Source organism: Staurois parvus, unplaced genomic scaffold, assembly GCF_062004578.1.
Source record: "Staurois parvus isolate SC_StPar_1 unplaced genomic scaffold, SC_StPar_1.0 ptg000175l, whole genome shotgun sequence".
Lineage (NCBI taxonomy): Eukaryota > Metazoa > Chordata > Amphibia > Anura > Ranidae > Staurois > Staurois parvus.
In genome coordinates, this window is record NW_028317971.1 from 6,583,824 (window position 1) to 6,598,744 (window position 14,921).

At 40.2% G+C, this 14,921-nt stretch overlaps 1 long non-coding RNA gene across 1 annotated transcript in view; it reads left to right on the forward strand.

Moving 5' to 3' along the window:
* Nucleotides 1-14,921, forward strand: part of LOC149462390 (uncharacterized) — a 169,817-nt gene that overhangs the window by 150,573 nt on the left and 4,323 nt on the right. The window contains exon 6 of the long non-coding RNA XR_016312655.1: nucleotides 9,262-9,358. This is a non-coding gene — a long non-coding RNA (uncharacterized LOC149462390). The remainder of the gene's footprint in view (nucleotides 1-9,261; nucleotides 9,359-14,921) is intronic.

The window sequence follows — 14,921 nt, forward strand, 5'->3', positions numbered from 1 at the left end:
GCCCATGTAGACAAGCAGGGGAAATATGCTATAGACACCTACAGCTCCAGTTATCTAGGTATTGGGATTTCTGAAAAGTCTCCGGCAACAATTTCACCCCAAGAAGCTTTTATGATGTTTTTTTTTCCTCTTGCACCATCAAACCTTGGCCAAGGTGGATGGTGTCTTCTAATGGTCATTATATGGGATTGTCTATCTGGCTGTGCCATAGGCATGTTTAGACAGCCTGTATAGTCATTAACTCATAGCAACCAGGTTCAAATGTTCATTCCTCATCTTTTATTTTGTAGTGAAGGCTTGAGAATATATTTGATGGGGAAATGGTTCTTTCCTCAGACTTTTTGATCCAAAAAAAAAAAAAAAAAAAAAGTCAGCAGCTATAAAAAAAAACTGTACTTCTGCTTTAAAAGTTGTGCTTTTTTCACTAGTTACCTTGAAAATAAACCACAAAGCCTGTATATTTTAAAGCATATATTTAATTTTTTTTTTCTTTACCTTAGCTGTTTTTTTTTTATTAAGCACAGCACTCTGTAATTTTGGGGACTTTTGTAGACTTCCAGTATTCTGGAATTAAATGTTTTGAGTCAGTCAGTATTACATTCAGCTGTTGACGAGAAGTCTATACCATCAATGACAGGCTGACACTGTCCAGCGCTTTTCATGTGTAATTACTCAAGGAGATGAGTGTCTCTGTACACACAGTGTACTTCCAGAGCTGGAAACCTGTCCCTAACTGCAGATAAACACTCCACCTGTTATTACACACGGACAGCTGCGGAGCTTTTCAGCCTGTCATTGATGTGTACAGGAATGAGAGACCGCAACTGAATGAATGAACTGAACATCCAGCCATACCTGCTGCAGAAATACGCTGATCTGGGTGGTGTACAGCCATGAACTGTGTGAATGAGCTCTGAGACTGTTATCAGCTGAACCAAGGCACTGTAGTCTGTATGGTAAGCATAAGGACTGCCATATACAATGCGATTTGTTGTGATATGACTCGCCGACCGCAGATAGCTGAATGACGGCTACACTGTGGCCGGCCAGTTCTGGGAGGATGTCATATGACATCCTCCCAGAACGCGCCCTCGGCAATCTCCGTAATCGCTGTGTCCTACGGACACAGCTGATCACGTGATGTGGTAAAAGGCCAATCTCAGCAGCCTTTTACCACGTGATCAGCCGTGTCCAATGACACAGCAGATCACACCGTGGGGAAAGTACTGCCGATTACTACCAAAATTGTCAAAGGAGAGATCGGCACCGATCATCAGGGCACTGATGATCAATGCCCAGCAGTGCTCCCCTGCAGTGCCACCAATCAGTGCTTATCAGTGTTGTCTATCAGTGCCCATCATTGTTGCATATCAGTTCTGCCTATCAGTACCACCTCATCAGTGCCTATCAGTGCTGCCTATTAGTGCCAATCAGTGCAGCCTCATCAATGCACATCAGTGAAGGAGAAAAAATACCTGTTTGCAAAATTTTATAATAGAAACAACGAAAAACTTTTTTTTTTTCCTTTTCAAAATTTTGTGTTGCATGACCGCGCAATTGTCATTCAAAGTGCGACAGCGCAGAAAGCTGAAAAGTGCCCGGTAGGCTTGTGGTTAAAGGAGAAGTATAGCCAAAGCTATTTTGTCTATACTTCTCCTGTAGGTCACAGGAGTGCAGTTTGTTCTGCAATCCTGTGACCCATTTTCAGCCGACAGCAGGATATAGTGCACTGTCGGCTGACGCCACTCAGAGTGAAGGGGGAGAACTGAACAATCAGCTGTGTTTGATCACTCAGTTCTTACTGATGAGCCAGCGAGGGACAGATGCAGCATCGCAGCGATGCTGCATCCTCATAGGCTAGAATAAAATGTTTTTTTGTTCATATTTCTCTTTTAAATGAACTCTAGTGAGGCTATGAAAAGGACTAGGAATGTCAGTTTCTCCTTTTCTTTTTTTTTTTTTTAATAATGGTATATTATTGTACCAACACAGTGATTTGTGGTAAGGTTAATCTAAAATGACCACAACTATATTCATGTAAATCTATACAAATTACAGTCTATGCCTATGGTTTATAGAGTAAAAGCAGAGCTGCCAAATTTTTATCACTTTTTTTTCATTCCGCGTTGGCTGCTTTGATGCTGTATTTACTTGCTTTACTAACTGCTTATTTTGTGTAATGTGTATATAAACTCTAACAATAACTTTCCCTTATTTGTCCCCTTATAGTCTTTTAAATATACCATTGAAAGCATTTTTTTATATCAGGAAAAAAAATAGCTGTTCGTCCTGCCAGAAATTTCATGAGCTGATAACTGTCCACAGAGGAAGACCACGCAGGAAGTTATCAGTTAGCTTTGAACCCAGCTATCTTTGTTGACTACCAAATACCATCTGCTTTGTCATAGAGAGGGGAAGGCGTTATATAGTCCTAACACACTGCCTGCCTAGGATGAAAACACTGCTTCCTAGATTCGGTATGGTTGTCACCCTAGAACAGGAAGTGTGGCAGGATCAAGTGAAAATAAGAGAAAAATCTGAAAATAGAACATGAATTCAGCTGCCAAAACAGTTCTTAACCTAATATTAAAGTGATATTAAAGCTTAGTTTTTTATTTTCAAATAATAAACATGTCATACTTACCTGTTCTGTGTAATGGTTTTCCACAGAGCAGCTCCGAATCTTTTCTTCTCGGGTCCCCTACTGGCTCCTCCCCCTTGCTGTGGAGCACTGGTGTGTGCTCGCTCCTGAGCCCCATTCTATGCATCTATAAGACTCATAGAAACTTGGCTCGGCCCGGCCCCCCCCCCCCCCCCCACTCATTGGTTCTCTGGCTGTGATTAATGGCCAATGCTGTGTCTCAGCCAATGAAGAGAGAGAGACAGACGAGGCTCCTGTGCAAATCATTGGATTGAGATGGGGCTCAGGTGAATATTTGAGGGGGGATCTGCACACAGAAGGTGTTAAATACATGAAGGTAAAAAAACGTTCAGCCTTTACAACCACTTGACTGAGAGGTGCCTTTACATACTTGCATACTTATTAATACAGTGACTCAGGAGTTTCAAAACCAAGGGTGCTCTTTTATGCAAATGGTGACTTCAACCAAGAGTTGCTCCTTTTTTTCCCCCCATTTTCCCTACCCCTCTTTTTCCTGAACTTTGACCCCTTCCCCAAACCCCCACCACTGGAATCTGGTGTAGAATCCATCAATCATCTGTCTGTACTCCATTCATAGATTGTTTCATTCATAGAAGCTGTAGTAATGACTTCTATGAATGGAGCAGCTAGGTGAAAAGGGAAGGCTCTTGATGAGAGACTGCCACAGACCCTTAGTTTTCTTTAAACCCCATTGCACCAGAAGATTGTGGGGGTAAGGAGCGAGGAAGATTTTGGCAAAAGGAGGACACAGCAGCACAAGGGATGCATCTCACTGAAGGTAAGTAATGTCCCTTGTGCTGTTTTTGTTTTAGGTAAACTTAAGCTTTCATATTTTCCTGGTCAACTTTGTTAAAAGGTATAGGGCCCATGTACAGAACCCGGGGATGCCATAAGTTCCACTTTTATCACCTACACTGTTTTCATAAATGATATCCAATGTCTGTTAGCCAGGAAGTCAAGAATGGGTCTTGTGTTACATTTTCAAACACGCATATAAATCTCCAAGTAACTTTCTCCAGAGTGCCAAGCGTGGGCGGCAAGGTCAGAGGCAACTTGCTTACTGTAGTTGCTATGTGGGTGTAATAAACTAAAGAAAAGGAAAGGGTGTGGAGATACTAAAGAATAGAGATTATTTGTGTTTTATGATTAACCATTTGTAACAGGTACTGGTATAGGACCTCACAATCACTGCCTCGTTCTGGCATAGACACAAGTTGTCTTTAGAAGGGAATGTGGCTGTTCTGTATGGTCTCGCTTTATCAGAGGATCCTTTTACATTGTATCACTTCAAATGCTAAAATCCACAGAAATACATAGCCAGTGTACAATACATTAAATGCTTTGTTTACTTTATTATAACAGTGCAAAGGGTAATTCTTTTCATTCAATATGTGGTTTTCGGGTGGAAAGCTCTTTCTTATGAATAAATGGTAAGAAATGCAAATACATATATATGTATAGCACAATCTATTATTCTTACAGTATAGCTGTGCAGTAACCGTTGTTAGTTGATGGAGGAAGAATTTTCCTGGTTTTTCATTATGGACATTCTATCTGTAATTCGATGTGATGCAGGCCACTAGCTTTGACTTGCTACCAGCAATTATGCAGTTCTGGTTTATTGACATCATGTTATATCATCAGATGAATCAGGTTTGAAGCAATATGGTTATAAAAGACACATTTGTTTAATAATGTAGAGAGGTCTATGCAAAGTGCTCATGCAGTGATTGTAGAACCTTATCTTACACAGATCTGGCTCTAGAAAACTGAAATCTGGTTGTTTTGGGTTAGTGCCATAGCACGTCGTCCTTGCTACATCCCTGCTATTTTATAGAACATCTTTCCAAGATTTTTTGATGGGGAGTGTTTGGCAGTTCTTTTGTTAGTTGGTCGGTTATAAATCTTTTTATATTTTAGATACTTTTCTGTTTCATCACACTGGCGTTATACTGTTTACTGTATGTACTGTAAATTCTACTTGCCCTGCTCTTCTTTTCAAGCTAGGTACATTTTCTGCAAGTACAGAAAAATACCTGTTGATCCTGATAGAAATCCAGTATCCTTGTAATTTCCAGTGTATTGAACTGAAATTTGAAGCAATGTTATCAGCTCCCCTAGCTATAGTCTATGAACTACAGACTCTTCCCCACAATCAAATGGAAATGAGGACAGAAGGAGGTGTTTGTAGTCTGAATGAGGAGCAGTCTAGGGTGACAATTCTGCACCTTCATTGATACAGTACGGTGAGTGAGCATTGTCACTCTACCTATTGGAGGGTGAGCAAGATCACCAGGTGAAAAAAATGTAAAAAGATGCTACCACTGCATCCAAAGACTGGTAAGCTGCCATATATTGTATTTTTGTTTTGGGGTTTAAATACTCTTACGTTTTATGGTTAGTGCACATGTTTTTGTACAGAGGAAGAGTGGTTTCCTAGAGGACGAGGAAGTCGACAACGCTAGTTAGCATAAGCATGATTTATTTTTTAACCACTAAAACAAAGTGGTATTACATTGTGTATATATACACAGTTTGCAGAAACAGTGGTGGCAAAAGATGTTCTTTAAAAGGACTTTCTTGAAGCTATTTTCGTAGTGTTTTATTTCATCAATAAAGCAGGCCTATCATCAAAACATCATCATCCCTTTCTTAAGCTTGCCATAGATGGATTGAAATTCAGTCGGTTCAGCAGGGAGCTAACAATTGACTTATGTCCAACAGGTTTGTTGGAAAATCTTTTTTGGTCGATGACTGTCAGTGAATTATAACAGTAGCAAGTCCCCTATGTCAGAATACAATATCTCCGGGGGGAGGATTCCTCTATCAACCTCTGCTTTTCTGAATGGAGGAATCTGTTCGTTCAGCAGACTGAATGAAAAAAAAAAATCTGGGGACAGCTGTAGTCCCTCGAACCCCTAAATTAAAGCAGAACCCTTGGAACCTTGAAATAGGTACTTTAGCTGGCAGTATCATTGCTCTGAAATCTCATGATGGCCAGTCATTTGACCAGAGCTCCTGGCCTCCATGGCATCTCAAAGCAGCATTTTCTCCATCCAAAGTAATAGCTTTGTTGCTTTTGAGATTATTTGTTTATATGATTTAATATGATTTAATTTGTCTGGGTGATAGGGGTTTACACAATCCATAGAACCTAAATGATCAAATCTGGAACAAAAACTGGAGCAACAGTTCCAATATTGCACCACTTATCAATCCATACCACTCCCTTTCCATTTTGTTTCTGTGTACTATAGTAAATACATTTCACTGGGAAAACAGGCAATACTATTTTACAGGCTAACTAAAATCATATTCTGCAAAGCTTTTAAAGCACTAAGGCCACTTTTTCCGGGATATTAATATGCCATTGAAATTGAATGGTTTAGATCAAAACATATTCATGTGTTAGAATGGCCCAGTTGAAGTCCAGACCTAAATCCAATTGAAAATCTGTGGCAAAACTTACAAATTGCTGTTCACAGATGCTCTCCATCCAATCTGACAAAGCTTGAGCTGTTTTATAAAGAATGGGCAAAAATTTCACTCTAGATGTGCAAAGCTGGAAGAGACATCCCCAAAAAGACTTGCAGCTGTTATTGCGTTCTACAAAGTATTGACTCGGGGGATGAATACCAATGCAGGCCACATTTTCACAGATTTGTTTGTAAAAAGAATTATGTGCCACTTTGTGTTGCTCTATCACATAAAATACATTTACGTTTTTGGTTGTAACATGACAAAATGTGGAAAATTTCAAGGGGTATGAACACTTTTTCAAGGCACTGTAGGTCTCTGACAGATATTCAGCAAAGAATGATGGGCTTCTTTACCTACAAGGTCTCTATGACATCTCAACCAGGGTTCCTCCAGAAGTTGCTAGCGGTTCCTTGAGCAATGAGAAATTTCTGTCTCTCAGATAAGTTCCCACTGACACCATTGATCTTTTTAGCTTTCTGTTACGGGGGGAATTCTTCCCAGTGACCACTAGTGTAAGGAGCATTCTTCCCACTGACCATCACACTAATCTATCATGAGTTGTAGATTGTCATTTTTAGCAGAGGTTCCCTGAGATTGGAAAGTTATTTCAAGGGTTCCTCTGTGTTGAGAAAGGCTGGTCTATGAGAACGTGTGATTCTTTCGGAGAGATGGAGCTGGATTCAGTAAACATAGGACAAATATAAACATGCCTGTCTGTAACAGAAGAATGTGCAGAGGGAACACACCAGCAGAAAGAAGTCAGTAAATACTGGGGTCAGAGGTTTCTTATTACATAATATTACCCAGCAAATAGCTTCCCGCCCTCAGCAAGTCTAGTGCCAGTAAATCCACTTCCAGGAGAGCATTCATCATTGTGGAAGTGCACTGGTTTCATCGTACAAACAATTGTTGAGGCTTGTTCAGAAAACAAGGGCATGTACTGATAATTAGTGGAAGATAAAGAACTATTACATGGAAAGCCTTCAAGGCAGCATGTTTATCTGGGGTGGCAGGTTCACTGGAAACATTTCCACACTGGAAGCGATAGTGATGCTTTAATAACCAAACAGGAAACCGATTTCACAAGAATTATGTGAAATGGTCGCACTAGAATGCAACTTATTACCTTTATTACAAGCATTTACGCTCATCGGCCACTTTATTAGGTACACCTGTTCAATTGCTTGGTAACACAAATTGCTAATCAGCCAATCACATGGCAGCAACTCGATGCATTTAGGCATGGTGAAGATAACTTGCTGACGTTCAAACCAAGCATCAGAATGGGGTAGAAAGGGGATTTAAGGGACTTGGAACGTGGCATGGTTCTTGGTGCCAGACGGCTGGTCTCAGTATTTCAAAAACTGCTGATCTACTGGGATATTCATGCAAAACCATCTCTATGGTTTACAGAGAAAATATCTAGTGAGCTGCAGTTGTGTGGACAAAAATGCTTCCGTCAAAGGAGAATGGGCAGACTAGTTGTTGCAACATTCAGATGGAAGAGTCAGAATTTGGCGTGAACAACATGAAAGCATGGATCCATCTTGCCTTCTATCAAAAGTTCAAGCCTGTGGTGTAATGGTGTGGGAGATATTTCCTTGGCACTAGCAAGGTGTACTTAATAAAGTGGCCGGTGAGTGTATATAGCAATGACAAAGTATACATCACTATTCATACTTTACATTAGTCCTTGCCTTCAAGGAACGTACAAACTAACGCTCACCATACAATCTGATTGTACACACTCCTTTAGATATATCAACAATGTAGTGCAAGGGCTAGCCTGACTGGATAGATTAGGTATGTCCTCCTATTTTATAGTTTTGACAAATCTAAAGGAGATTGTACATACAGCGTGTGTAGTGTTTGATCATCATAAGGTTCGTATCTCGCATGGATACACACTTTAGGACCAGTTAACCTATTAGTGTGTTTTTGGAGTGTAGGAGCTAACCCAAGCAAGCACAGGCAGAACATGCAAAACACCATGCAGATGACATCCTGATTAGGATTTGAACTTACATGACTTCTTCAGTCAAATGTAGATCAGAAGGAAGTCCAATACATGTCATAAAAACCTGTGAAAGAACTCCGCATCTAAAAAAACTGATCACATGCAAGCTGATTGCATCTGAATATATATTTAGATAACATCTAGTATCATGCCTATTATGATGGAGTCAAATGACCTAAAACCATACTGATTTAACCATGCTCACATTTTGTCCCGGTTTGCACAGTGCAAGACTCTCTTATTGCCCTAGAAACTGCTCCCTCCAGTTGACATCTCTGCTATACTGGGTGCCAATAGGAGGTAGAGAAAAGAATTATTGCCAGTAAGCCCCCTATTTTGTGAGTTTCATGAACTCCAGTTCTGAATAATTCATGTTTGGAAGCAAGGAAGTGTGCAATATTCAAGACGTAATAGTATTGTACAAGCTCTTTGTGGTTGATGGCATGAGGCACATTAAAAAATTCATTCTTGAGCTCATTGAAAAGAGATTCCTTGTGTACACACTAGCCATCATAACTCTTTTATTTTTTTAAATATGGTACTTGGTGACCCTGTATGTTGCCTAATCATGTAGTGGGTTTCCTTTAGAGCAGAGACATGCCTCCTGGGGAAAAAAAAGACAAGGAGCTGCCTCGGTCCCACCAAGCAAGAGGGGGGAGCCCACTAGTCACTGAGTCTCAGTGATCGCCCATCACCACTGGCAGAGGGCCCACTGAGAAGATATTTGCCCATGGGCCCACAATGATTTTAAAACAGCCCTTGACTTTATGCAAGTAAATTTACAAGAGTACTTAAGATGTGCAAATACCAGTGTTGTGTTTTCTGTAGTAGCTTAGGTTACTGAATAATCCTAGATGTCTGTTAATACTTTACGAAATGTTACATAATGCTACATAAATGTCAGGAAATATGTTGTTTTACCAGTGCAGATGTCATGTTAAGCAGGTAAATAATAATTCTGGATTGATGTGTGAGCTGATTAATATTTTGTTTTCTCATAACATTGTCATAGTGTATGAAGGCAGATTTTGGTCCATTGCCATTCTGTTCCTTTTGGGTGCGGACTGTAACCTCACCACTCCCAAAATGCTTTCTCTTTCAGAGTGAATCTTCTGATGCAAGCAGCATCTTGATTTCCACCCGCTCTTTTCCAGCCTGTCCAGGCAGGCGATGACAGGATGGAAGCCGCCAGCACCCAGGTATTTGGTGCTTTCATTAACTGCAGGAAACACTGGTGGTATGAGAAGTGTGTAGGTTGTATACCGAGGTGTGTCACTAATAGGACAGTTTTTATATATATATATATATATTTATATATATGTGATCCATTAACATTCTTCACATTCCAAATTTATGTACACATTCACAACCTCAGATCTTTAGTGCTGCAATACATCTTTTTTTCCAAACTTTGTTCAGTCATGTTGTATCAAAGTGACCTTTGTAATGTCCAAGTATAATCTCAGTAGGTATTATTAAAAGTGAAGGCTGTTTTGGGGTACTTGCAAGATGAATATCTGCTTGTCTTTTAGAAGAGCCAGCACCCAGTCAGGATATTCCTTTATTAAAAAAAAAAAAAAGCCACTGGATCCCATAGAAGCAGACTCTGTTGCAGTCAATACTCATCTCCCACAGGAAACTGTCCCTAGAGTGAGCACATTCTTCTGAAAGGTTGTCCTGCTCTTAAATCACTAGTTTCTCTGCCATCTACCCATAGACGTTTGTGCCTCATGGCCATATGCATGTGCAGCGCTCACCCCCAAAAGGCCCACTGATCTGGGCCCAAGGTTCTTTCCCCAATGAGTGCACTAGCAGCCAGGCACACAGTCTCGGTCACACTTCTGGCTAAACGAATAGTCTATGGGTATCCTTTTTTTATGCTTTATTGAAAACTTGAACTTGGATGGGTTTGAGGTAACCATGGGATATTCCAGTAAAGCTAGGTAGTAACTTGAGGACACCCAGCTTCCTACTAAAGATGAGCTAAACAGGGACACCTTGAACAATTACTACTTTTAGTACTAGCTGTCTCTGAGGCAAGAGGGACAGCAGCAACACACAAACACACACATTGGCTGAACTCACAAATGTCTCTGGATAGTTGGATGCTTCTTTCCAATATCAGCCAGGCTTTTCTTCTGTGAACTCTTCAGATCAGATCCCCCAAAAAGATATCCCTCAGTTAGCTCCAGCAAAGTTTAATATAATAGGCCCCTCAGCTAGCACTGCTGGGTTCTCAATGAGCAAATGAAGCACAGGTGGACTACCCAGAAGGGCAGCAGCCTTTCAGTCTGGGATCTTCTCCACCTGGACAAAGTGAATAATTGTAATGATGAGCCGGCAACCGAGCCGAAGGCTCAGATTCAGGAGATCAAATCAAGACAAAAAAGACCTGGCCATGAATAGAAGAGAAAACTAGCACCCAGGCCAGGTCATGGCCAAGTCGTTTTGGCCCTAGTATGTTTGAACGTGAGTTAGGGACCTTAGATTGTACATTCCTTGAGGGTTAGGGACTGATGTGAATTTACAAAATATATATATATATATATATATATATATATATATATATATATGTGTGTGTGTGTGTATAGCACTGCATAAATTGACAGCCCTATAGAAGTACCTGTGATAAATAATATACAGACTGATTTTACTATTGTGGGTTTAGTAACATTTTAATTCTCCCTGTGGCCCCATTCGCTATACTTGGTTGCCTGTCTCCATGTAAGCGGTGTTTTTTACTTTTTTTTTTTTTCCCATTATTTCCAACCCTCTGCTATTAACTTGCACAACGTACATTTTTTCAGGTATGTATTTCCTTTTGTAAACATATTATACAAGCAGGAAAAGTTTCATATTTTTGCTGCTTGATGTTGTTCGCATACACAACAGATCAAGATTGAGACAAGATTGAGAATCCATGCAGAGAGTTGCAGCCATCACTTAACCTGCTGGGTGTCAGAGGGAGCAGGACAAGTCACAGTTTTCCAAATATTGTGTAGGCGCTCTCTTTTCATTAATTTACTCCATTGCAGGATGAAGGGCAACTAAAGTCTCTAAGTCATATTGTGCTTTTTGTGAGTGCCCTGGTTACTTCTTTGCCTACCCTTTCTTTCCTGACATTCTTTCAATGGTTTCTCACCAAATCTCTCTTGGCCTATCACTTCATTTAATTTATCTTAGGGTTTAGGTGTGTTCTTCATAAGGTCATGTCCAACCCAACTTTGGACCTTTTTATTGAAAGGTTAGTTAATGCCGATAATTCCATGCATGAGATCACTTCAGCCCATCCAAATGAAGCAATCAACTTTGTTCTTCTCAGCCAGCATGGTCTACAGGAAGGCCATAATTGAACAACTGCTTTGTCCCCAGTGGTACTGTTTTACTCACTGTGTGGCCAAACTGCATTATATTTTCAATGCTGGTAAATTGGTTTGTCGTGTTTTCTCATGTCCTTGAATTTTTTGGAGTTATATTTCAAGCAAGCTTGGCTTCCTTCCTCTGTAGGTCTTGAATTTCTTTCAGTGTATTATAGAAAAGGCAAATATCACTTGCAAAGTTGTTCAAGATGGTCTTCACTGCATGCTTCTCTTACTACCCCCAGTGTCTTCCTCATAACAATGTCCAAGATAATCCAAATGTATTTCAGAGAATCATCATAGAAAACTAATATCTGTTTAATGCTGAACTGGACAGAAAAGGATTCAAATAAATTCCCCATGTTCTACATGGCATCTGAAGTTTTTATTTATTTCCTTCACAAGGCAGATGATCTCAGAAATGCCACTTTCATGACAAACCAGAGCTGTCTCTGTGAAATGCTTCAAGTCTACAGACTACGTTTAAAGAATGATTCATACCCTACACACTCCTCCACAGTAATCTGCATTAATTTCAGTAGTTCCAGCTGAATTCAGCTCGTTCCTTTCTGATTTCTTATATAGCTATTGTTAAATTTAGCTGATCCAACATTTTAAGCTTAAAGTGGAACTTCCCCCTCTCAATCAACATTGACTATTTTGAATCCTTATGCCGCTAATATCAGTAAATAGATAGGAATACATGTTATATTTACTTGTTTTAAACCCTTTGTTACATTTCCTTCAGTTACTTCCTAATTTCCATGCTTAGGCAAAAGATGTCATACATCCCAGGAGTCTTCAGGAGGGAAGAGGGGTTTTCTCAGCTAAGCACATGCATGCCTAAGCTAAGGGCAAATGGATTTCATATTCCAGGAAGTAATTTCACCTGCCCTTACTTGAGATGGCCGTGGCCAGAAATGCTAGAGGGATGCTTTTAAAAGTGATTTCTCAGCAACATAAAGCATAGAGACATGCATGAATGTGGGGTTGGGGGCGGGGGGTTGCAATGCATAATAAAAATGAATTTAATCATGTTTTTGGTTTGTGCTGCTCAGATTCAGTGTGGTTTTGCTTTAAGGAAAATCTAATTGAATTTGGTTCAGCTTCAGGAACTCTAGCAGTGAGATCTCTTTTAATATATGCAGCTGTGCAATTGTCACTCCTGATGCAGCAATCTCTAATATAAATTAAATATCTAACCAGGAGTATATAGCATTGCCAAAATGGTCATGTCAGACAGGAGGACTTGTAAACTCTGTGTCAGAGATCTTACTGCTGCAACCCTGATAGATGTAAGCAGCTATTAGATGATTCGGCTGATCTGATCACTTAAAGAAATTGACCCTTAAAAGTGTGAATTTTGTTAAAGTAGTCATGTGTGCCTTTTAACTGAAAATGATTGTTTCCTAATACAGTGGGGAAAATAATTATTTGATCCCCTGCAGATTTTGTAGGTTTCCCACTTGCAAAGAAATTGAGGGTCTATCATTTTTATCGTAGGTGTGTTTTACATAATAGACAGAATATCAACCACAAATCTGGAAAAAACACATGATACAAATGTTATAAATTTGCAGTTCAGTGAGTAAAATAAGTATTTGATCCCCAAGCAAAACATGATTTATTACTTGGTGGAGAAACCCTTGTTGGCAAGCACAGAGGTAAGACGTAGTTGGTAATCAGATTTTCATACATCTCAGAAGGGATTTTGGTCCCCTCTTCTTTACTGATCATCTCTAAATCCTTAAGGTTTTTTGGCTGTTGCTTGACAACTCAAAGTTTCAGCTCCCTCCCATAAATTTTCTATAGCATTAAGGTCTGGAGACTGGCTAGGAAGACCCATCCAAAACTCATCTTCAGTGTTCTGAGGGAAGAAGGTTCTCACCCAAGATTTTACAGTACATGTCCCCGACCATTGGCCCCTCAATTTCAGGATCGTCGGCCTGTACCTTTTTAGCAGAGAAAAAACTCCAAAGCATAATGTTTCCACATCTGTGCTTGACTGTAGGTATGGTGTTCCTAGGGTCATAATCAGCATTTTTCTTCCTCCAAACACAGCGAATCGAGTTAATGCTAAAGAGTTCAATTTTGTTCTCATCTGACCACATCACTTTCTCCCAGTTCTTCTCTGAGTCATTTAGATGTTCATTGGAAAACTTCAAATGGGCCTGTACATGTGCCTCCTTGAGGAGGGGGACCTTGCGGGCGCTGCTAGATTTCAATCCATTGCGGCGTATTGTGTTACCAATGGTTTGTTTGGTGACTGTGGTCCCAACTGCCCTGAGATCATTAATAAGCTCCTCCCGTGTACTTCTGGGCTGATCCCTCACTTTTCTAATGGTCATCCTTACCCCATGAGGTGAAATCTTGCATGGAGCTTCAGACCGAGGGTGATTGATGGTTATTTTGTATTTCTTACATTTATGAATAGTCACTCCCAACAGTTGTCTCGTTCTCACCAAGCTTCTTGCTGATGGTCTTGTAGCCCATTCCAGCCTTGTGCAGGTCTACAATGTTATCCCTGATGTCCTTTGACAGCTCTTTGGTCTTGGTCATGATGGTGAGGAAGAATGAAATTCTGTGGATAGGTGTCTTTTATACACATAATGAGTTGTCGTTGGCACCTTCTTAAATTGACAGGACTAATTTGTGTACCAAATGAGCACATAGCCAGTCTATGGAAGCCAGAATTCTTGTTGGTTTGTAAGGGATCAAATACTTATTTTACTCACTGAACTGCAACTCAATTTATAACATCTGTAACGTGTTTTTTCTGGATTTTTGGTTGATATTCTGTCTATCATTTAACCACTTCCCGTCTGGCCCATGTAGATAAACGGGCAGACGAGAGCAGTGCAGGAGTGGGTTGCCGTACATAAACGGTGCCCACCATTTTAGCCTGTGTGTGCTCCCTGGGAGCGTGCGGCACCGCGATCCGGTGCCTGCTGTGTCCAGAGGACACAGTGGAACACCGATCACATGATCGGGACCTCACACCGAGGTCCCGTACAGCGATCACTGATTGGCCAATCAGTGAACACAGGAACAGTAGTAAGCAAGATATCACTTCTGACATAATTGTTTACTACTAGTGAAATCTGTGAATGATCACAGAGGTCACATGGTACAAGGCTATGTACAACAAGAATGCAGCCAGAGAGAAAGAGAAATGATTGTTTTTACACCCATAAAGGCTCTAAAAGCAATCAGTGTAAAAAAAAAAAAAAAAAAATCTTCATCACCCCCCACAAGTAGTTCAGTGTCACTATGGTGACACTGTACTGCTAGAATGACAGTATGTTTAAAAAAAAACCACAAAAAATTAAAAAATAAAATAAAAATGTAAAAAACTTTTTTTCTTTAACTAAAAAGATAACTGAATACATTTTGGCCAAGATTT